Source organism: Brassica napus, chromosome C6, assembly GCF_020379485.1.
Source record: "Brassica napus cultivar Da-Ae chromosome C6, Da-Ae, whole genome shotgun sequence".
NCBI classification, from domain to species: Eukaryota; Viridiplantae; Streptophyta; class Magnoliopsida; order Brassicales; family Brassicaceae; genus Brassica; species Brassica napus.
Window position 1 is genome coordinate 25,151,967 of NC_063449.1, and position 24,184 is coordinate 25,176,150.

At 33.0% G+C, this 24,184-nt stretch overlaps 1 long non-coding RNA gene across 4 annotated transcripts; it reads right to left on the reverse strand.

The window, feature by feature from the left end:
* Nucleotides 1-16,057: 16,057 nt before the first annotated feature.
* LOC125589260 lies at nucleotides 16,058-17,701 on the reverse strand. 4 transcript variants are annotated; one of them, XR_007325435.1, is made up of 5 exons: nucleotides 17,501-17,701; nucleotides 17,034-17,230; nucleotides 16,757-16,925; nucleotides 16,548-16,683; nucleotides 16,058-16,452 (listed from the first exon to the last, which is right to left on the reverse strand). It is a non-coding gene; the product is annotated as an uncharacterized LOC125589260 (long non-coding RNA). The 4 variants fall into 4 exon arrangements; XR_007325434.1 differs by having other exon boundaries at nucleotides 16,757-16,871; nucleotides 17,501-17,696; XR_007325433.1 differs by having other exon boundaries at nucleotides 17,034-17,691.
* Between the last annotated feature and the right edge of the window lie 6,483 nt (nucleotides 17,702-24,184).

The following is a 24,184-nucleotide window of genomic DNA, read 5'->3' on the forward strand; positions in this document are numbered from 1 at the left end:
ACGTGAGATGGTCGTTGGACCAAACTTTGTTGTGAAGTCATATCCAAGATTTTGTACTCGAGGATATGCATTCACAACTCGGAAGAGGAGACGTTCGAGTACGACTTATGATGCTGGCGTTTGTTCTGCATCAGGAGATGATGTATACTACGGACACATACATGAGATTTTGGAAATCAAGTATTTGGGCATGGTTGGATTGCGCTGTCTTGTTTTCTATTGTGATTGGCACGACAACACTCCAGATCGAGGTGTGAGTACAGATGCATTTGGTGTTACATCAGTAAATTCGAGGCGAAAGCTGCAATATTATGATCCTTTCATTCTTGCTTCTCAGGCCGATCAGGTAATTAAATGTTAATTATTCAGAATGATTCATCATCATGTGTATTAATTTATAATTTTACTAATAATTTTCTAAATGTTACAGGTTTGTTATATCAAGTACCCCCGGATAAGAAACAGAGATGATCCATGGGTTACTATTACAAGACTCAACCCGAGAGGCCGAGTTCAGGGAAGTTCTAAGCTGGAAGACCCACTACAACCAAGCACATCCGGCAACTTAAGTGCAGCAGATGATTTAGCTGGAGTTGGCCTTGTAGTCGATTTAACCGACTTCGGAGAGGAAGCGGTCGTTCACGTAGAGGATGAACCAGTGATTGGAGAGTTTCACCAAGATCAAGATTCAGATTCATCTGGTGATGACGACTCGGAAACAGACTACCATAGATTTTTTTTTTTTAAAGAAATACCGAGGAATTTGTTTTTCCTCAGAATTTCCTCGGAATATTCCGAGGAAATTCCGAGGGAATAGGGGTTTTAAACCGAAAACAACGTTTTTCGGTTTGAATAACACTTATATAACCCTTATTAAGTGTCTTAGACTGATTATGAAGTCAAAAATTTGTTTCATAATAAACACTTTTCCGATTGTATGAACGAAATCCCCACAAAATAAGAGAAACACTTATACACTTTAATGAATGGTAAAGGGAATACTTTCAGTTCGTTTTGAAATTTGTTATTTCATGGTTTATGCTCATCTATACAAAGAATCCTCAATGGTATGCATTACAATTATATAAGAAATGAAATACGGCAAAAAAAAATTGATGTTTTGAAACCCCAAACACTAGTTCCTCGGTATTTCCTCGGAATATTCCGACGGAATTCCGAGGAAGATAAGGGTTTCCTCGGAATTCACTCGGAATATTCCGAGGAAATTCCGAGGAAATAGGGGTTTTAAACCGAAAACAACGTTTTGCGGTTTGAATAACACTTATATAACCCTTATTAAGTGTCTTAGACTGATTATGAAGTCAAAAATTTGTTTCTTACCCTATAATAAACACTTTTCCGATTGTATGAACGAAATCTCCACAACATAAGAGAAACACTTATACACTTTAATGAACGGTAAAGGGAATACTTTAAATTCGTTTTGAAATTTGTTATTTCATGGTTTATGCTCATCTATACAAAGAATCCTCAATGGTATGCATTACAATTGTATAAGAAATGAAATACGGCAAAAAAAATTGATGTTTTGAAACCCCAAACACTAGCTCCTCGGTATTTCCTCGGAATATTCCGACGGAATTCCGACGGATATTTTACTATCCGTCGGAATTTCCTCGGAATATTTTCATTTAACCGGGCAAATATTTTGCGAAAATTGAAATTAGAATTCCGACGGAATTCCGTAGGTTTTATAACCACGAGCCGCTTCTTCTTCCCCATTTCTCTCTTCTTCCTCTGCGCGACTCCTCCGGCGATCCCACTGAAATCCGACGATATCTCCGGCGATATCCCCCTTCTCTTACACAAATCATGTAAGGACCCTATCCCACTCTCTTAGGTTCTATTTGTTAGGTTTTTGTGTAGTTTTGATAGATTTTTGTTAGGGTGATTGGTTAGGATTGTGATTTGGTTGTATAATAGGTTTAGAATTGTGATTTGGTTGAATAATTTGTTTTGTTGAATTGATTTAGAATTTTTTAATAATTTTTTTTATTTTTTTGTATTTATAAAATCAATTTTTGTATATAAAATCGATTTTTGTATTTTACAAAATGATTTTTGTATATAAATTCGATTTATTGGATTTTACAAAATGTTTTTTGTATATAAATTCGATTTTTTGGATTTTACAAAACATTTTTAATATCTATAAAACTTTTTTTGTGATTAAAAAATATTATTTGGGATTTAAAATATATATATATATATATATATATATATTATTATTAAAACTATTTTTTTGTAATTATTAAACTATTTTTTATTTATTAAAACTATTTTTTGTTTATTAGAACTATTTTTATATATTTATTAAACATTTTTAATATCTATAAAACTTTTTTTATGATTAAAAATATTGTTTGGGATTTTTTTTTTATTATATAAATTTCTATATTTATTAAACATTTTTAATACTATTAAAACTATTTTTTGTAATTATTAAACTATTTTTGTGATCAACCGTATGATGTACTCGGCCCTCGACAGGGGACATCCGACTTTCACTCACTTCCCTACCGACAAGCAGCATCTGTGGTTTCGTCAGTTTGCGGTAAGTATTCTAATTTTTTACTTATATTTTTAATCTTTAATATAAATTTTCTACTAATTGTGTTTTTTTCAGCAAGAGTTCAACTGGAATTCCGATGAGACGCTCTTTATCTATCACCACTTCGTCCATAAAATTATGGACAACTAAGGGAAGCAGATCCACGAGTAGAAGAAAAAGTGGGAAATCAATAAGGTTCGATTTAATTTATTAAAGAATTTTTTAATTTATTAAACTATTTTTTAATTTAGTAAATTATTTTCTTTTTTTTTTATTAAAAGGTCCCAAAGTCGATGAACGACACGGTCTGGAAGGAGTTGTGTGCGCATTGGGATAAGGAAGAGACGAAAGAAACTTCTTCCACCAACTCCACCAACCGCAGGAGCGACCGTAAAGAGAAGGGCATCTACAAGCATAACTTGGGTGCTCAATCTATTGCCACTCTGGGAGATCGCATGGTAAGTTCAACCGCTTTTTCTTCAATTATTTGAGTTTCAGAATTTTAATTTATTGTGCATTTCTTCTAATTTCTAATGTTTCTTTAATTTATGTTTTTTTCAAGGCGGAAGAAAATGATGGCGAGCCGGTTGATGATCTCGCCCTAATGAAGAGGGCGTATACCAACAAGAAGACCGGCCAGATTGATGACGGTCTTGTGAGGGACGTGGTCGACCTGGTCCAAACTCAGGTGGTAGACGAAGTGTCTCAGCTTCAAACCGAGGATGACGCTTCGGCGGCTTCGACCAACTTGTCTCAGCTTCTTTTTAAAGTTCAATTTATTTATTTCTTGATTTTTATTTTATCATCAATTTATATTATTTAAATTTGGCTATTTATATTTCAGTCGGTTCCAAAGAAGAAGGGACGTTTGGTCGGTTTGGGTCGTCGCTCCCGGTCGGCTGCTCCTTCTGCACCACCGCCATATGTTGATCCAGAAGTTCTTACGGCTCAGCTGAAGGACAAGAATGATCGGATATCTGCGTTGGAGACCCAGATGGCAGCTCAACAGGCGGGCTATGAGACACAGAAGAGGCTGAACGAGCAGATGATGGAGATGATGAAGAGGATGTACCCGAACGAGGTGTTCCCGAACATTCAAGACCCGTAGTTTTTTTTTTTTTTTACCAAAAACTCGGAATGTTTTATTTTTATTTGTAGAACTTTGAATTATCTAATATGTTTTCAGTTTTAATTTTAATTTTATATTTTCGAATTTAAATTTCACAATTTTAATTTTTTTAAAAAATTAATTTTTTTAAAAAAATTAATTTTTTCGAAATTCCGAGGAAAAGCACCCTAGGAAATTTCCGACAACCTTTTCCTCGGAATAAGTCGTCGGAATTTTAAAAACAATTTCGAGGGAATGTTCCTCGGAATTTTCCGAGGGGCTACGTTCCTCGGAAATTTCCGAGGGCCACGTTCCTCGGAAATTTCCGAGGGTCACGTTCCTCGAAAATTTCCGAGGGCCAAGTTCCTCGGAAATTCCCGATGCCGATTCCGAGGAAGGTTTCGTCGGAACTTCCGAGGATTGGACCATCGGAAATTTCCTCGGAATATACCGAGGAACTTTCCGACGATCTAGTGGTCCTCGGAGTTTCCTCGGAAATTCAGTTCCTCGGAATTCCGTCGGTAATTTCCGAGGGATTTCCGACGAAAAATGAATTTCCTAGGAGTTATTTCTGAGGACTTTTTTCGTCGGTATGTCGTCGGAATAGCCTTATTCCGACGACATACCGACGATTTTTTTACCTCAGTATGCCGCTGTTTTCTTGTAGTGTCTGACCCACTCTTCAAAGAGGGGTATATTTTTGTTTTAATTTTTATTTAGAAATTTAATTTTCATATTTGTGTTTTTTATAATTATATTTGTGTTTATCTTTGTAATCATATCTGTGTATAAATCTTAATCAAAATCTATTTTATAAAATAATAGTCATTTAAAAGTTGACAACATACGCTTAATTCTTTGTAATCATATTTCCCGTATGCCCGTTTCTTTGTAATCATATTTGTCAGTTCTAGATCTTGACCCGCATGTATAATGTTGATTTGTAATTTTTTTTTAATGTAAATATGTAACATTTTTGTAATTTTTTTCTTATATGTTAAAGAAATTTAATTTATATGTTTGTGTATAATATTTTTTAAAATTATTAGTAAGAAGTTTTGATAATTGTATTGAATTTGTGATGTTACATAACTATACAATTGTGTCATGGTCATTTAACACATAAATTTTGTACTTTATTTTTAAAGAATGATTAATTTTGAAAAAAAATAACAAAGTTATAGTTACAATTGATATGTGTTTGGAATGTCAATATATTTTGGAATATGTGTTTGGAATGTCAATATATATTGGCACAAATTTAATTAAAAAAAGTTGATTTTTTTAATGTTTTTGTTTTTTTTGGTATTTGGATTATAGTCACTTACTATTAAAAAAAATATATGGGCATAAATATTTCTTTGGTAACTGACTTGATATATTAATTGTTGTTTGTATGAATAATTGCATTGATATATTTTTTAATCAAACTGGTCATGGTGGTTAATGTGGCGGTTACCCGATTATTAGGCATGTATATATATTCAGAAATTTAATTTAATTTCAGTTATATTTAGAAGGTATGTTTTGTGCAAATAATAGTTGGACACAACCTTTTATCAACTGGACATAGTCCTAATTTAATAGTATTGACTAGATTCTAGCCTGTGCTAAGCGTGATTTTTATTTCTAGTTAAGTAATTTAAATAATTAGATTACATTAGTGTTTTAATCTGTAATTTTACAATTTTTAAAAAAAGATGTTAAGCCTTTGATCTGAAATTCATTTGCTTGCAAATTTTTATTTTTGAACTGCTAACATGCCTCATGAATACTACAATATGAACATCACTATGCAAAATCCAAAATTTAAAACATTGCCACTATCTAAAACTTCATCTACTAACGTCTGTTTGTGTGTGTGCAACAATGAATTATTGATTAAAACTTCCTACATAAATCAGTGCACACACAAGCAAATAAATTAAATATATAAAAAAAAAGTTTTTTAGGAAACCCTTGATCACATCTTACTTCAAAGCCACATCATTGATGTTGTCTCTATTTTTTTTGTAAAGCTCAAGTCATTTGGCAAGGTTCGTCTTTGTCCTATCAGATGTGTGTATATTCATCCGACATTACTCCCAGCTTCTCCTTCCGCATCTTCAGACAAAAGTCACAGATATTTTCAAAATTAGTTCTTAGTGTTTGACAAAAAAGCCTCATAAGTAATGGAATCTAATAAAATGTTGGATAGTCGCTTCAGGTGGTCTTTTAATATAGCTAATTGATTCATCAATGAGCCTTTTGTATCTTTTTTCATGAGCAAAAAGATATGGCTTATAACCATCTGAAATAATGGCAAACATCTATGGAAAGGTCATCATTGTAGACACTATACTAAAACTGCATATCCTTAGTCTGGAAACTGAGCAGAAATTAAACCAGCAAGGATACAATTATTTTTAAGATAGCATATAACTCTTGAAAAATCATTGTTTTGTATTCATAGACATCATTGTTGATCTTTGTAATAAAATAATACAAAAAAATAATACATGAACTATACGACTAAGAAGTAGAATAACCAAATCACTTACCATCCATTCAACCATCCAAATGCTCAAAACACACGATCAAATGCTCGTCCAAGTTCCAAAATTGTGTAAAACTGGGCCTAAATGTTTGTTTTTGAAAAATGGTTATTATCCATTCATGCAACTCTAAGTAGTGATCACATGATGGTTTAAGATCTTACCCCTGAATCTTCAACAACAGGTCTCCCAATCCTATCCATCTCTACACATATCTCATCAATGCATGCTTCTGTTGAAAGCAACATCACTGGAGATTTTCTGCCTGATGGCAGTCTCGAGAGAGGAAAAGCAAAATATAGTAAACACTACTTCGGTTAAATATAATAATATATATAGGACGCGCAGAGACCGGCCGCAATAGCAAACATCAATTCAAAACAATCACCACTAAGTTAGTAAGGATTAAGGAAACGCAAGATAATAGACAGTGCATTTATACATTTTAAAAAAGCCAAATTAACTTTCGCAAATCTCATCTTGTAAGTAAATGAAAGCTTTCATTCATCATCAAGCTGAAAATCCAAATTTATTATACATCATGAGACATAAGCAAGTAGTGAACACATCTTCATGTCAGTAATCAATTAAAAACAAAGACTTTGAAATTTCTCAAACCTCAACAAATAACTTTGAGTATTGAGATGGCCACTCCTCTGATTCCTTTACAACAGACCTGTATAAACAATGTCAATCATCATCGATTATTCATATAAGCTACACTTTTTGCAATGCTCCCATATAGAACTATATATACGTCAAAATTTTACCATTTATATTTAGTGACTGCAAAACCTTTGATATAGATAGCACAGCCACTCCTGAAAAAGATTCATCAATCAAAATCATATATTTGTTTCTAAGAAACAATAAAGCATAAAAATGTCACTCTTTAATTTCTTCCATAAAATTCAAAAAGGTCGAGACTTGAACGATCAACAGTACTGCATTTTGGTGAATGTTGACTTCCATGTTATTCTGATCTATCAAAGCCCTAAATGGAAGAGAGGATACATCGTAAAACCCTAAATGTTTTTAATACCGATCTTAGAAAGGAGGAAAAGGTGAAGAATATAACTCGAGCCTTAGGTTTTACCCCTTCCTATGAGGAGAGACGATGGTGTTTCTGAGGATTGAGTTTTGGAAATCTGATGGCAAGGTTTCATCGATCACTATGTTGACAGTTGTCCTCTATTGCTTCCCTCCCGCATCAACCTCTTGAAGCACTCGTGCATGATTTCTGGTCTACGAAATTAGGTTTTTGTTACACTAAGAAATTTTATATATTTTGGATAGAAAATACATTAGCTGAAGATTATATCATGAATAACATTTATGATATACGTAAGTCTAGTAGGACCAATTTAAACTTAAGTAACAACCTTTTATAAATAGATAAAAATAGGACTCTAATTTAATAGAGTATATATCAAACTAGAAAATGCTTAAGAAAAAAGGAACGCTTAAGAAAAAAAATTAAGCGTATCAACCTTTCTTTAAAAGTTAAAACAACACATGATCCATGATCTTATTCTTTTCAATTTTCATTACTCATATATCTTCCTGATTAAATACGTAAACAGAAGAAAAGCTCCAAATCAGTCATAGCAGAGATATGATTCTTTTTCTATTTCAAAACCCTAATTCAAAATTGGAGCCATAATGAATGTTTTGAACTAGAGCAGAGTTCAAGTTCTGAGTAAACGGATCTCAGCAACTCATATATAGCAGTGACGCTATCTTACTTTGTACAGTTTCTCTAGCTTATGGCGGAGAACCATATTGCTTCATCTGAACCGGTTTAGGACCAAGAAGGTTCGAGAAAGCGTGGATCTGGATTATATGAATTGCCAGAGATTCATGGTAAGACCCGCCAGAAAAGAGGAGGAAGAAGATAAAAAGCAGACACCGACGTGCATGGTAAAATCACATGAAGATTTTTTAAAGAAAAAGGTAAGCGCTTCTATTAATTCACCATTGTTAAAGGGTTCTACTACATATAGCGGATATATGTTGAAAACATTGTTGGAATAACATTTTCTCCTATAATTTCAATGTTTCAGATTTCTGAGAAAAAAATGGTTTATGTACGGTTGCAGGAACAAGAGAAATGTGAAGTGTTGAAGATGACAATGGTGCTAATATATATAGGAACAATGATTAAATTCTATAACAAAATTAACTGTGAGATCTGTATATGTTAGCTACAGTCTACATGTATGTGTTAATTGTTTCAGTTTCTTGGTAAATTTGTCCATCTCGATGCTTTCAACTATTTTTTTGTTTGTTTCAGGTGTTTGATGTCTCAAATTATTCTTCAGATTTAGTGCATCCTCTTAAATCCCAGAAATTGGCGTTCAGGCAATCAAATTCATAAATTTTCTTAATCTCAAAGGTATTTTGACTGTTCTCTATACATATAATTTCTCAACTATGCTTTCACATCGACATACCATTTAGATTTAAATTATTTGCTAGAGTTTGCATGGTTTAGTCAAGTCTTGTGTATAGCTTATCATTTATGTGATATATATTCAGATTTAATTATTTTTCCATTGTTTACTGACATTTACTTCTTGATTTGCTTCATAGATTGATGTTTCTCTGTTATATTTATAACTAGGGTCGGCCCGCCCTACGGGCGGGAAGTTAGAAATAGTTCAACTGTTTTATATGAATATACGGAAAGTTAAAAAAAAACTATTTTATATGAATTTACATTAATTTTATGAAGCATTTTTTTTTAAAAAAAATTGTAGATTGAAAACGATATTATTATACGAAGAACACGACATTTTTGTTCTAGAGAAATGAACCCTTCTTTGTATTAGCTAATAAAACTGTATCAATTCAATTCAAAACAATATATAGTACTAATTGACATACGAATGTAAACATTTTCACATCAAGCATACTCAGCCAAACATGAAGCTGCCTCTGTTCTCGGAATCCATAAACCAGAGGTCATCTTCATCTCAAGTGTGGCCATAGCTCAGATATATAGAGTATGGTTTTCTCCTGTATAAGAGGACCATTGCAAATGTTTATTAATTGGTCAGAACTGCTAGCATGGATCTGAAGTAATGAAGCAAGAAATTCCAACGCCAGTACTGTTTCTGCTTCTGCTGCTACTTTGGGATGGAAGCACCGGCTCCTCCTTCGAAAAATGGTAACTAAGGCTCGCGTGTTACATATTTGGAAATAGAGCAACAATGGTATTCACAACAACACCTCACTTACCACTGCAACTATTTTTCACACTATTGATCATGAGATCAAGAACACTATCTCTGCAAGGAAGGATCAAAAGCTCTTTAGATACCTTATGCATCTTTGGATAAGATAAGATTATGATTTTTTTCACAGGCTCTAACATCACTTTCTTTGTAATTTTTTTTTTTTGCCGAGGTGACACTAAAATTAGATTATCTTGGAGTAAATCTTGTTTCATTCTAATGATATTAACAGTTGCAAAAAAACAACAGTAAAAGTCAAAGGCCAATCCAATCATGTCTTCTTTTTTTAATTTGCAAGGTTTTAGAATTTCTATCACAAACCTTGAGCTTTCAGATGCTAAACTAACAAACGGATTAAATAGCTTGATCAGATTTTGATGCTTCTGGATTATAACTTAAAAGTGAGTGGCAAAAAGGTTTTGATAATATTAGATACCTGAGTAAATAGATTACTTGATTGTTTTGTAAAATTGTTTCAAACACTGATCGCTCTAATGATTTTTCTTGAAACTCTTCTTGGCTGTCTTTGAAGACCTGCAAAGGTGGAATCAGTTTTTAAAATTTCAGTCGTGTTGGTAATAGTACTAATAGATCGATCTTTTAATCGCCAGAATGTTAAAGTAATCCATTCTTAACAAAAGGTAGCCGTTTCTATTGGAGAATATAAAAACAAACAAACTTTTGAGAGTAAGACTACACCTAAGAATTCATAAATAGCATACAATCCTTGAATCTAAGAATAGATCTTGACATTTTCCTCAACTCAAAACTGGAGAGTCTAACCTAGACTTGTACATAGATGACACATTCTCACAGGAAAATTTAAACTATATGGAATCGGGAAAATGCTTGTTTACACAAATGATAAAGACAATAATATGTGATTATACATTCGGGAAGCATTTTTACAATCTGAAATCGCACCCTTAACAAACAGACATAATAAACACAGTATGATCAAACCAAACCAAAACGTTGAATGAAGCTCTATGTCCTCCTTTGTGTCATAATCTTTTTCTGGAACCTTAGATAATCCTTAAATTCACAGCCACAGAGTCTTTCTACGCACAGATCAATAAAAGCACAACCACAGATCTCAGCTCTACCTTTTTGCAAGGACATCAACAACTGGATGTACCAGCGATTTCGTTCTCACGACGATTCGGCTCACACACCCTTCTTAAACTCCATTGTCGGTTGACTTGGTAAGATACCGAAGAAGAAGATGAACCTTAGATATCAAAGAGCCGGAGAAGCCTAGACTCGACGCCGGAGGAACACTTGCCGGACATCAGGTTGGAGAAAAAAAAACCTCAATTAGCCATAAGAACGCTTATTAGTATGCTATAAGAGACGAAGAGAAGATGAGATCAAGAAGAGGAATACTCACATCTATTTATACTCAACACACACCGCCTCTCAGATGAATCAATGGGATTAAACGCAATCTCATAACTCCGACTGTTTCAGATTGTGAGAAGAAACTCAGACGTCACCGATGGCCGTTGAAGAAGGGAGACACGACATCCATCTCCTCGAGTCTTTCGAATTATGGTTAGGGATGGAGCTATCTAATTGGGCCGCAAACATAGAGTCCAAACAAATGTTAGCAAACGTTTAACAAAAGCCCATCATGATACAATTTAAATGAAACACCTAGTTTTGGACACATGACACGTGTCGGCTTCACAGAGCCTGATTTTATGACGTGTAATCCTATGTGTCACGTCCAGGAGTGAGAGAAACTCTCTTTTATATATATATATAGATTCTCTTACTATAATTTGTGTCATACATATGTATATATATTCAAAAGTCATAGTAACATCCGTTAAATAGTAAAAAAATTAAGTTAACTGAAATATGTATATTTTCAAGCAAAAACATTTTCATGCAGAGCATGAGGCAATACTAGTATGTAGGCGATTTGTTTGTGCAATCTTCATACTAAAAATCACTGAAGACTTCAACAAGTGAACCTTTTCTCCAAAAACTTATTCATATTCTTCTAAAACCTGAGCCATACTTTGTGCATATTGTTCTGTAGCCCGGCAAAAGAATAATGAATCATCAGCAAAAAGGAGTGGGTTACCTTTGGACAATTCCTCGCTAACTTCACCCCCTGAAAATTTTGCAAAAACTGAGCTCTATCCAACGGCTGACTCAGCACTTCCGCACAAAGTAAGAAGAGATAGGGTGACAAGGAATCATCTTGTCTTATACCACGTGAAGGAGTAAAATTTCCAAATGGCACACCATTAATCAAAACCGAATAGCAAAATGAAGAAACACAAGTCATTATTCTCTGAATCCATATGTGATGGAAGCCAAGCTTCTGCATTATTGCTTCAAGAAATCTCCATTCAACTCGATCATAAGGTGTATTTACATTAGTTTTAATAGTCATATACTGGTCAGCACAATCTTTTTTTTATAGAATTTAAAGCACTCATTAACTCATGAGCCACCAAGATGTTGTCAAATATTTGTCTACCTGGTACAAAGGCCGCCTGAGACTCAGATATTATGTCATTCAAACATCCTTATAATCGCAAACATAAGACTTTGGAGATCAGTTTATAAGCCACAAAACAAAGACTGATGGAGAGATAAACACTCATTGATGTAGCTTCTGTAAATTAGGAATGAAAAAAAATATTAGTATGGTTCACACGAGAATCAATAGTTCTAAACTCAAAAATCGCTTAACTATAGAGCAAACATCTAGCCCTATGGTATCTTAAAACTGTTGACAGAAAGCTGTAGTAAAACCATCAGGGCGTGGTAACTTCAATCTCGGTTATTGGACGAATTTATCTCTGATTCATATCATTTGTAACCCTTTTTGAATATTCGGTAAAATCTCATCCAAAGGAGTTGAATTAGAGGAGGAAAACATCTCCTGAAAATAATCTCTGCAATCTTAGCAATAGTTTCATCTTGGTAATGCATAATTCCATTCTTACCCACCATACTCTTGATCATATTCTGATTTTTCCGGCTGAGTTACACCATTTTAGAATTTCGTATTGCAATCTCCCAAGTTTAACCATCTATTTCTGCTATATAGTCTCCAAAACTCTTCCTCATTATAAGAGCATCAACAACAATATAATCTCTCATCCAAGTATCTAAGCTATATAATATTTGTATAATTTATTGTTTTAATAAAAATTTGAGTATTATGAAATTAAACTAATTAGAGAAAGACAAGTTTAGAAGTGGTACCTGAATTTGGTGTAAGTTTCTTTACAAGGAGACGACTTTTCTTCTCTCCCTTCTCTTTTCATGTTTTCTCATACTTTTCTATTTGTTTTAATATTTTAATGGAAAGAGACTATTTCAGAGACTATTGATGCTGATGCTCTAAGCATGGTTAAGATTTTGTTTGAGATCATTGATACACTCAATAGTTGCTGATCCATTGCCAAGTTACTAATCTGTCGCCCATTAAGAAGACAATTTTGTTTTAATCATATCTATTCTATTAAAATAGCAGTGTGACCCATTGATAAAAGTATGGTCCAACTATTATTTCTTTTATCTTTATCATTATTTAGAATATTATTTATTATGTTTTATGCCATTAGACCTATATTTAAATTACCAATTGAAAAGATTTAAAAAGATGTAAAACAAAAAATATATCTGCCCTTTTTAAGGGCGGGTCAGAATCTAGTAAATTATTAAAACTGAAGTACATTTTGGTACTGTTTGAAAATATGAATAACAATATAAATGATAATTGTTTGGAAATATGGATAACAATATAAAAAAATAAATATAGTATTTTTTTTAGTAATTTCATTAATATATTATGTTAATTGTCTTTCCATATTTCAATCAATTTAACAATTTCATTAACTATATTATCTTAAGAATACATCACATCATTAATTACTAGGGTCGGTCCGCGCTACGCGCGAGATTTGGATTACGTGTCCTTTCCATTTGAACAGAATTGTAAAGGCATTGTTTGTTAGCTATTGTCTAGTTTCATGGTGTTGATTTTTTTACTGTATGAGATATTTGAAAGAGATGGTGACTTAAAGTCGTTAGACATGTAATAAGTTCATACATATGTTGGTTGTATTTTATAGGGCCGTTAGAGACATTGGGCTATTACTTTTTTTAATGTGGTCTTGTATAGGCTTGTCAATCGTATGTAATGTTTTTGAGTTGCTGAATATGTTGTTGGATCAATTTTCTTTTGGTTTTGTTATGTATATATTGGTTTAGCAATATCTTATTGACCAAGCAATCGGTGAGTTTTACATTATTTAAGTGCAGCGTACTCTTGCTTAATAGTGTATTTATACAGATGGTTTTTTAGTAAATTGCATATGTTTCTATTTGTTGTCATTTTTTTTATCCATACTATTTAACAATATAAAGTTAAAGAGATTCATAGTAAAGCTATACTCAAATTTTGATCATAAAAGATTCTTCATTTTTCTTATATAATCTTACTTGGTCCCAAACATATTTATAGTTTATAGACAGCTTCCATGTTCCTTAGTTCATGCAAGTTTGATTGAAAAAAGAGAGCGATAGAGAGATAACAATAAAAGAAGTAGAGTGAGGTTCTCTCCTATGAGTTTTGTACTTTTAACTTTGAAGTCTTAATCTCAATGCTAATTGAGTCTTATGTTTGGTCTCAGCAGAATCAGAATGGCTCAGGCTGATGGTCAAAGGAGAAGACGGATAGACTTCATCAGCAACAGTCCAGAGCCACCACTTGTGTTGTGGTTTTGAGTTCACTCTGAACTCGGAGAGTGAAGATCTGTGAGTTTTCATCTGAGGATGATGATGATGGAGCTATTATGCTCAGCAATGAGGACTCAATAGGGTAAAACATGCCAGTGAAGTGATGAAGCAGTCGGGCTGTAGCTTAGTGAAGAAGAAGAAGAAGAAGAAGAAGATCAAATTTGTCGGTATGGCCAAACTTGCAAATCCCACATTTCAGAAAATGGCTGCATTGTTACTACCGAGCTGTTTCTGTAGAACCAAAAATAAATGCAGGATAGAAAAACAGAGATTCATGACCAAATAATTTTTTTTGTAACAATTTTTAGCAAATAATTACTTAACATAATTAAGTAAGTTCATTAGATCCCTAAGCTTACAGCACCCCAAAATACTTAAAACGCAACAATAAGATGATTAAAAAATTATGACGAAAGAAAAATAATAGTTAATGTGAAAAATAAAAAAAGCATGGTTTGATTGCTAACTAACTCTAGTAGAGAAAATGGGAGAAGAAGCCTACCGAGACAAAATAAAAAAAAAACAATCAAAGAAGCATTATTGTTATAGTTTCTGAAGCATCGGATTATTTCAATAGAGATAAGCATTGTCTATGAGGGAATATTATAACCCTACATAGTTACATTGTAGAATTAACTTAGAAGTGTTTTCCTGTGAACTTCATACTTGCAAACTAAATCATAAATGAAACATAAACATAACAATATAGAAATACACAAAGCAAAAAAAGTAACTGCTAACTTTTCCGTAAAAGCATTTGTTTCCTAACTGGTTTATTTAATGATGTTCAGTAGTGAACTTTTCTCTGAAAAACAAAACAGAACACAAAATATACCACAATAAGCAAATCAAAGTGGAAACCTAGAATTTAGTAGCTCTACATATTCCATCCACAAAACAACCCATTTTTTTTAAAAAAAAGGAACATTCAAAACCAAAACTATCCGTCCAACATCTAAACTCATTTCTACGAAACATTTCCTGAAAAGAAAGAGTAATATTTTTTTTGTCAAGTGTTTATCTGTAAAGGCTTTTATTAGCAAGATATAAAGTAATGATTTCTTATACCTGAAGCAAACATGTCTAAATTCGCGAGTTGTGGTTGCGAAGAAGAAGATGCATATTTTGCTAAATAAACATTGATTAATCTGAAGTTATAGTAAAACATTATTTTAACATGACTTATATGTATAAAATACGTTATATTTTAAATAAATGATAGTCTAATAAATCCGAAAAAAATATTTAATATAAATACAGTAACCTTCTCTAAAAATAAATAAATTATATATAAAAAGCCAATATTATAAAAAAATCAAAAAAATTAATTTGTAAATTTTATCTTACAACACCTAATTTTTATTTGATATATAATGTTTATTTAGGCTGCAAATATAATAACATAAAATATACATGCATGTATTTTATTTAAATATCAATAACTATTATTATGTTTTTAAAACAAATAATTTCCTATTACTGCAAGTCATATATATACATTTTTGAAATATTTAAAATAGTAATTTTAAAATAAGTACATAAGAAAACTAAAAATAAATTCAAAAATATATAAATATTATAAATAATCAATGTTTTGAGTGTTAAACGTAACCAAAACAATAAAAGAACTCCATTCTACTTACTATATATATATATATATATATATATTTATCTAAATATATATCTAAATATATATCTAAATATATATATTTGATACAAACATTTAAGAAAATTTATAACAACTACAATCATGAAAATCTATTCATGCTAATACAAACTTTTGACCTTTAATAAAACTAATAAAAATATAAAAATAAGTTTAGTTAGACACATGTGAGAATGAGATGAGATTGTGTTATCATTAAACAATAACTACAATGTATTTGCTGAAAAGTATCTAAAGTCTACATCAAAACGATGAGAGCTCACATGCAATAAATGTTACATATTGGGCTAGCGTAATAGGCCCGTGACATAAAATCCCATCCAACAGACCCAAGACTCACAGATGTTTCTAACAGAGAGCTCAAGAAGACATCTCATGTATTCTTCTACTTCCTTCTTGGTTTTGGTCTCTTCATCACAGCTTTAAACTCAATGCACAAAAAGCTTGAAAACAGTGTCTTCACTTACCAAGACGTACTCGTATCCAAGAACTTGAGCTCGGGTTCTGAAATACGCCATGTTTTTCTCCGGCACTTGGATCCTGACCAGTACGTTCGCGCCTGCCCCGCCCTGTTTTGAAAGAAGGAACCATTGTACGAAAATAATGAGACTCAAAAGTTACAATGGTGCTTTATTATGGTGCAATGGTGAACTCAGATACAAACCTATGGGTTTATTATGGAAAAGGCTAATGTTCCAACGTGGACTGAAAGAGTCCAAGAAGTTCATCAGAGCACCATGTCTCTCAGGGAAGCTGAACTAGTAGAGAAACTCTTCTCCAATACTCGATCTTCCACCCATCTGAACATATACAAAGTGTGGTTCACATATCACTTGCATCAATCAATGAGAGTTATTGCCTAAAGAGACGTACCAAATAATGCAAGTAATTTCTTACTAAGTCACTGGTTGTGAGGCTCCTAGTTCTGAGCTAAGAAGATTCCATTCTCTTCTCTAGTTTGAGCTCTCCGGGAGTGTGCACTCCAACACTAAGCATCAATACACAACATTGTCCGGATTAGAGAACGAATAACAACAACAACCTGGGGGAAAAAATATTCTCAGGTTATATTCATTGGTCCAACTTGCACCATATCAGATGTATTATATAACGGGATTAACTGCCACATGCTGTAATATCAAACACGCACCAGTTCACAGAATTTCTTAAAGCTTCCAGGATTTTCCGGCAAGATAGTAGCAAAAACAACCTCTTGTTGTATACCGACATTGGTATTAGTCTGCGTATTCAAAACGACAGTATGGTGCGTCATATTAAAAATCTGGCAATAATTATGGCCGTGGATGTCATCTTCCTGATCGCCTCTCTCAGTATCTCTCGATCTTGCTGCCATTTTTCCCCATCCCAAGCGTGTCAATGAAACATAAAAAAAAAAACAAAAAGGTGATATAGATTACCTCATTAACAGTGTCTGCTTGGAAAAATCATATATCAAATCATAGGAATAATATGCGAATGTGTAATCCTAGTCATTCTGTAAACGTGTATGCTATCTAATCTGAGATTCATGTCAACATAGTATGAATCAACAAAATCAATATTGAGAATCAACGATCAACAGGAAACCCAAAAGAGTTGTTTTAGTCAATGGCAAACCTTGAGGATTGCATCTTAGGCATATTAATTAGAGCTTTAGAGGTATTGAGGAACCTCTGTTTTGCCAAATCAAACTCGTGACGGATCTTTGAGATGTCGTCTCGTTGTAGAAAATTACGGCACAGAGTCCATCATATCTGCCCCAAAACCAAAATCGATCATTCAAACATAGAAATTCGATAGGATGCGAGATCGGATGATGCAAAGTAGCTTACTCTTGGGGGCAGCATTTTTAGTCTATATTATTAAAACTGGTGTACCTTTTGGTATTGTTCGGAAATATGGATAACAATATAAATAAGAATTGATTGAAAATATTAATAGCAGCATTTTTAGTACATCCTTTTATTTACATGTTTAGCCATTGTACTTCCGTTTTGTATTTTTTATTTACATATTCTGCCACTGCATTTAAAATAAATTTAAATTGATTAATTACACTTTGGAAGTTTATCTAATCAAATCAATTTTCATATATTTATCATTATTAATATTGTAGGAATATTAACTAAATCGCATGTACTCAAGGGAGATAATATTTTCCTATATTACATCAAACTACATCAAGTTATAAAATTTATAATATAATATTATGTACAAATAAGAAAAATTATTATCAAATATCTATATTATAAAATAATATATTCTACTCTATATGTAAATTATAAAACATAAAAATATACATGGATTTTTTTATAAAACCAGCGGTTTATGAATTTAAGTTGAGCACGAATTAAATTAAATACCCGGGCCAAGTTCTAGTTTTACTTATAAAACAAAATCAATTTGATTATGGGTTTTTATGGGCATGTATACATCTGCTACCTACTTGGGCCGGACTAGCCATCATTGGAAGGAGCTAAACCGTACATCGATTTTATTTGTAGGTTTTTGTCCTTTCGCTTATGTTAGTTTCGCTTGTCACAAGTCTTAAAATATGACTGAAAATCCATGGAAACTATTTTTATTCTTATTTTCTGCTCAGAAGGGAAACTGTTATATATAATGCATAAAATTTATAATCATATGCACATAATTATGCAGTAAACTACCTACTAAGTTGCTAACTATCTGATCGTTTGTTTAATTATTTTCACGATTTCTAATCACGCTACTCTACATTGAATCTCTAAATTATCTCTGTCTAAAGTCTAAACCAATGATGTTTGAGTTACTTCCCCAAGTTAAGGTATGAAGTACGATCATTCTGCTAATAAAAATTCAACTACATGTTAGAGCAGTGTTTTTACTCCTAAATTAAGTAGATAATGTTATAAATATATTCATTTACATACTTTAAAAGTAGTATAAATATGCATCTTCTTTTTTGATTGTGGCTGTGAAGCGTATACTTATTTTCATTCCAATTCTTTAGGCATAATGTATTTAAGTAGATAGCTGCAAGGAAAAGAATTGTGTTAAAAAAAAAGTAGATAGCTGATGGAAAGAAAGAAAGAAAAGAGACGAGAATTTACAAATATGGCTAATTAAGAAATTGACCAAGTCAGGTTACCATATTTTGATCATGTTAAAAATATTTTCATTTACATACTGCGAAAATTAGTATTAAATAAAGAATGCGTCTTCTTTTAGGTTTTGGGCGTGAAGCTTATACTTTTTTTCATTCCAATTACTTTATATCTATCAATGAATTCGAACAGATAACGGAAAGAAAGAAGAAAAAAGGAGAATTTACAAATATGGCTGAGAAATTGACCAAGTCAGGTTACCATATTTTGATAATGTTTGTTGTCGTGTTGTGGAAAAAGACGTGAGAGTGTGTCCCACGATGCATGTCCAGTGCTGAGCAAGAGTATCCCACTAAAAAGATCTTCTTCTACTAGCCTCTCTTCTTCTTCTTCTTCCTTTTCTTTTACCTTTTCTCAGATAAGAAAAGACAATAAAGTTTATTGAATAAGAACGTAGAGTGCGACCTCCAAAACCCACTTTGTTAAAAAGTTTCACTGTCGGCGTTTTCTGATGCGATTAGTAGAACCAACTAGACAAAAGCTTAACCATTTTGTGACAAAAAGAGCTAGTGTCTCTATCTTTTCCTGGTTTCATATGCTTAACGTTTGTTTCAGTTCAAACTAAATATATAACACATCTAGTTTGAACATATAAAACGTTTACTATAGAGCTCAATAGATAGATGTAATTTAACATGTCTAACTGTTACTAATATAGTATAACTGAAACATATAGAGCTAAAACTAGGTACATGTACTGTAACATGTCTAACTGTTGTTAATATCGTATAACTGAAACATATATCTAGTTCAAACAAGATATGCTAAGCCGTTTTCACTGTCTAAAATGCGGTTAATGTACTCGGTTTGAAACTTCTATAAATTAATAATGTTGTTTAATATAGCTAAGGACGAGCGACGACAATTCCGTAGCCATATTCATTAGCTACGTAAATAGCATCAGATAGCAACAAAAGTAGAAATTTATAAATTTGTAGCTAAATCTGTTGCGATCTCTAGCTAAGTAGCTACAACTGTGATTTGTAGTTATTCCATAACTAACTTGCTACTGATTAGCTAAAGAATAAGTTATCGCAATAGCAATTTTAACAAACAAATGATTATGAATACTTTGGCATCATATGATATGATAGATAGTATCACCAGTATTTTAAAATTCGATTAAAGAAATGTATTCCACTACACATTAAGACAATTTTGTTCTGAGATTTATGTATTTAGTGATAAGTGATCATATAGATTATAGAGACTGAGACAAAATTTTTTTTGTAAAAGTGTTTAATTGAGGGTGTAAAAAATCACATTTATATATGTAATATTTTTATGTATCGAATTGAAAAAAATGTAAACATTGAACCTAATCTTAAACTTAAACCTTACATCTTACACCATAAACCATAAAATCTGTTTAGTAAACTCTAAACCCTGTAAATCTTCATTTTTTTGAAAAGAAAACCCTAGAAATCTATACCCTACACAATAAACCCTAAATATGTATACCCTAAACCATGAACATAATATCCATAGTTGTATATTGGGAATTTAGATGTTTATTATAGTTATTAAAATATAATAACACTAGTTGCATATTTGATTTTAGCAGGCATCGATATAATTTAGAAAGTATTTATTAGAATATGAGTATATAATTTATCTCATTTCGTCACTTACCAAAAAAAAATTATAAATCAGCGCCAGCCGCTAGATTTATTTCATGGCCGCGAAATATTTTTCAAAAACTTTCAGTATCCCCCCCCCCCCCCAAAAAAATATTTTCTCAAATCTCCGCCAAAATTTTCTGATTATAACTTTAATTCTTGTTCTCCATCTTTCCCAGTCTCTCTCCAAATCTCTTTTCCCCTTCACGGTGATGATATACACAGCCTTTTTCAATATTTATCTTTTCGTTTTCTAATAGCTTCAAGACAGATTATTCTTTAATTTTGTAATTCGGATCTGGGTAGTGGGTGTTTACAAATCGTAATTGAGTTGGGTTAATTTCTTCATTCAGCCTCTTCCTTATTTACTGTGAAATTATATTGTTTAGATTTGTGTAGTGGAAGTGTTTTATGACGAATCGATTTAGGGTTCTCATCGGGAAGTACGCGGCCGAGTGAAGGGAGACAAATTCAAAGCGAGCAAAGAAAGATGTACTTCAGCTTCGTCCTTCCCACAGGGGGAAGCAAAGCATATGTTATTGCTCTCTTAAATCGACTTGTCGACGTTTATTCTCCTGAAGATTGCAGCTCTCTGATAATCGGTTTTTCTGCCTATTGCAAATGTTGTAGTGTAGGGGGGTGAATGTCGAACCAGTCCTAGTGATGTGAATCAGTGAGAATACAAGTCATTTCTTAAGCTAAGCAGATTCAATAGTTGTGAGTGTGTGACAAGTAACAATAGCAAACAGAGCAATACAACAAGGTTTTAATCAATTTAGACAAGTGAATCCATGGGTATTGGGAATTGACTTCAAGTAACTAAGATCCAATCTAGGTGACAAGCTTTCAATCAAAATAATCTCTTAAGTCTAAACACAATCTTAGACAAGTCCTATGTCTAGGTAAATGCCCATTTGCTTAGAAATCATTAAACATCAAATGTCTTTGGCTTAATTCAATCAAGCAATCTTTAAGTTCAAGTTCAATAACTATCTAGCAATTTTAACATCAAGTGTCCTTGGCTAATCTCACTAGAGCTTAGTTGAGTTGATTCAAACACTTCATCTAATCATGTCTGATGAGAAGTGTTTAGAAATCAGGTTTAGAGTGATCAAGACTAAACAAGCATTAAAAATACTCAACAAGCAAGTTCATACAAGGATCTAATACAATAACACCATAGATCTTCACTAAGTTACTCTAATCTCCCTAACCCATGAATTCTTAAGGAAACTACTCACTAATCTTCATGAAAACACTTAATCTCATAATAGATTGAAGCATATTCAAGTAAATACAACAGAGAATAAAGATAAACAAGGATTAAACAAGCAAAACGAAATTAGAACTCAAGAACAGATGATGAACAATTGAAGAACAGCTCAAGAACACTAAGAACAATGATATTTCAAAGAGAGAGAGTTTTTTTGACAAGTTTTTCTTTTTTACCAAGTACAATACTCATGTTTCTTGCCCACTCTTTGGATAAAAAGAAAGCAAATATTATACAGAAAAGTAGGAAAAATCGTGCAAAGGAAAAGTGGGTGGAAGAAAGTGGGAAGTTGGTTAATCCCATCAACTTTCCAGTGGTCCCCGGTAAGGGTTGATACACCTGTAGTAAATCGATTATAACTTATCCAATACATCTCCAAATGACTTGAAACCACTTCCATTGGAAACCTAACTCAATTTCCAGTGTCTCCACAAATTTTGAGCTTCAGAAAAGATCTTTAAGGCTTTCATCCGTGTTCATCTTTCACTCTCTGAAATTCCATGATTCGGGAGCGACCTCGCTGTGTCGCTGCGAGAGGTCGCTCCGGATCCGTTGTCTCCGGGTGATCAATACGCGAGCGACTCTTTCCTGTCACTCTAGTGAGGTCGCTCCAGACTGGTGATCAGAGCGACTTGGTGGTGTCGCTCCGGACTGGTCGCTCCCATGCCTTGCTCGCCCAATGACCACTCTAAACACTCCTTTTTGAGCTCCAAATGCCTCCAAGTGTCTCCAAGAACTCCATGTGGTACTCCAATACCTGATAAGGACTCATGTATGCAAAATGCAACCTAAACATGGCTAAATCCTAATCTATATGATCAAAATGCACATGGGTGAATGGATAAAACAATAGAAATATGCAAGATATCAACTCCCCCAAACTTGTTCTTTACTTGTCCACAAGTGAACTTTCTAGAACTCATAGGGAGAGAGGTTGAAGGTGGGAGCTCATAACCAAAAGAAACACCACTAGCAAACACAATTAGCACACTCTCTTATTACACTCTAGCTTCTCTAGGCCTATCTCAACTCCTTTTGTCCCTACACTCACCATCAAGCATCCACACATTCAGATCTGCCAACTCTCACATTCATTAAGCATAAGATATCAAGTGAATTCTTGCAAATGGTCAGTTGGTCCAAGTCATTTGGTTGGGTAAGGGAAGACTTTTATTCAAGTGATTCAAGAGGTTCAAAACATATGATCTTTAAGGTGGTTTACTCTCAAAACAAGTAGCCTTGACATTGCACATAATATATCTAAGAAAGGGACCAACTCATGCATACAATGCTCAATCTCCATTGTTCTACCTTTTTCCCAAACATATAAGTTACACATTCACTCTCAAATGTCAAACCCAACTCACACCTCTCACCAAAAGATTCTAAAAACATCAGCTCTTTTTCCTTGAAATCTATAAGGGATTTTTCACAACCTCAAAATGTCTCTCAGCTCCTAACAACTTTGCTAGCCCCCTTTTTCTTTTTTTTTTTTTTTTTTGGGTTGGGGGCCAAGACTTTTCAAAACTAGAGCTGGAGGTTCTCTACTTATCCCAATAAATCAATTCACTTGAGCACGAGAATCTATCCTTTTTATTTCTCCCAAATCATGATTACAACGCTCACCCTCCCACCTATAGCTAGACAATAGAGTGTCCAATCCAGCAAAAATGAAGATCAAGCATTGTCGTTCCCGATACTCTCAACATTATGCACATGTAAAACTTTCCGAAGAAGGCCTCACTCATCAAACAATGAAAGCTTAAAAGGAAGGAAAGGTTTTGGGAGTGGTCTACCACTAGAGTTTGTCAAAAAGAATGGCATAAAAGATGTGACAACTCAAGTGTGTATAGCCATGACTCAGTACACAAGAGACCCTAAGCAAGAAGAATTAAGTTCATTCAGTTCAAATAAGGTTGTAGCTGGCTTCAAAGACTGAGTTTCTACAATCAACAAGTTTCAAGAAGAGTTTTCAAGGCTCGAAACATACAAGTCTTTTCGAGAGGTGCATGGATACTCAGGTGCAACGTAGTGTTCTTTACAAGGCATTTAAAATCATTGCTCCCAATGCAAGTGAATGCAACCTATATGCTCTAGACTCTCCTAATGGTGCAAATGATGCAATCTAAATGAAAAATCTTTTTTTTTTTTTTTTTTTTTTTTTTTTTAATGCAAATAGGTGTTCAATGCATGACTCAAATGAAACACAATGAAAGCAAACATGATCAAATGCTTGGTACCTCCCCCAAACTTTAGATACACA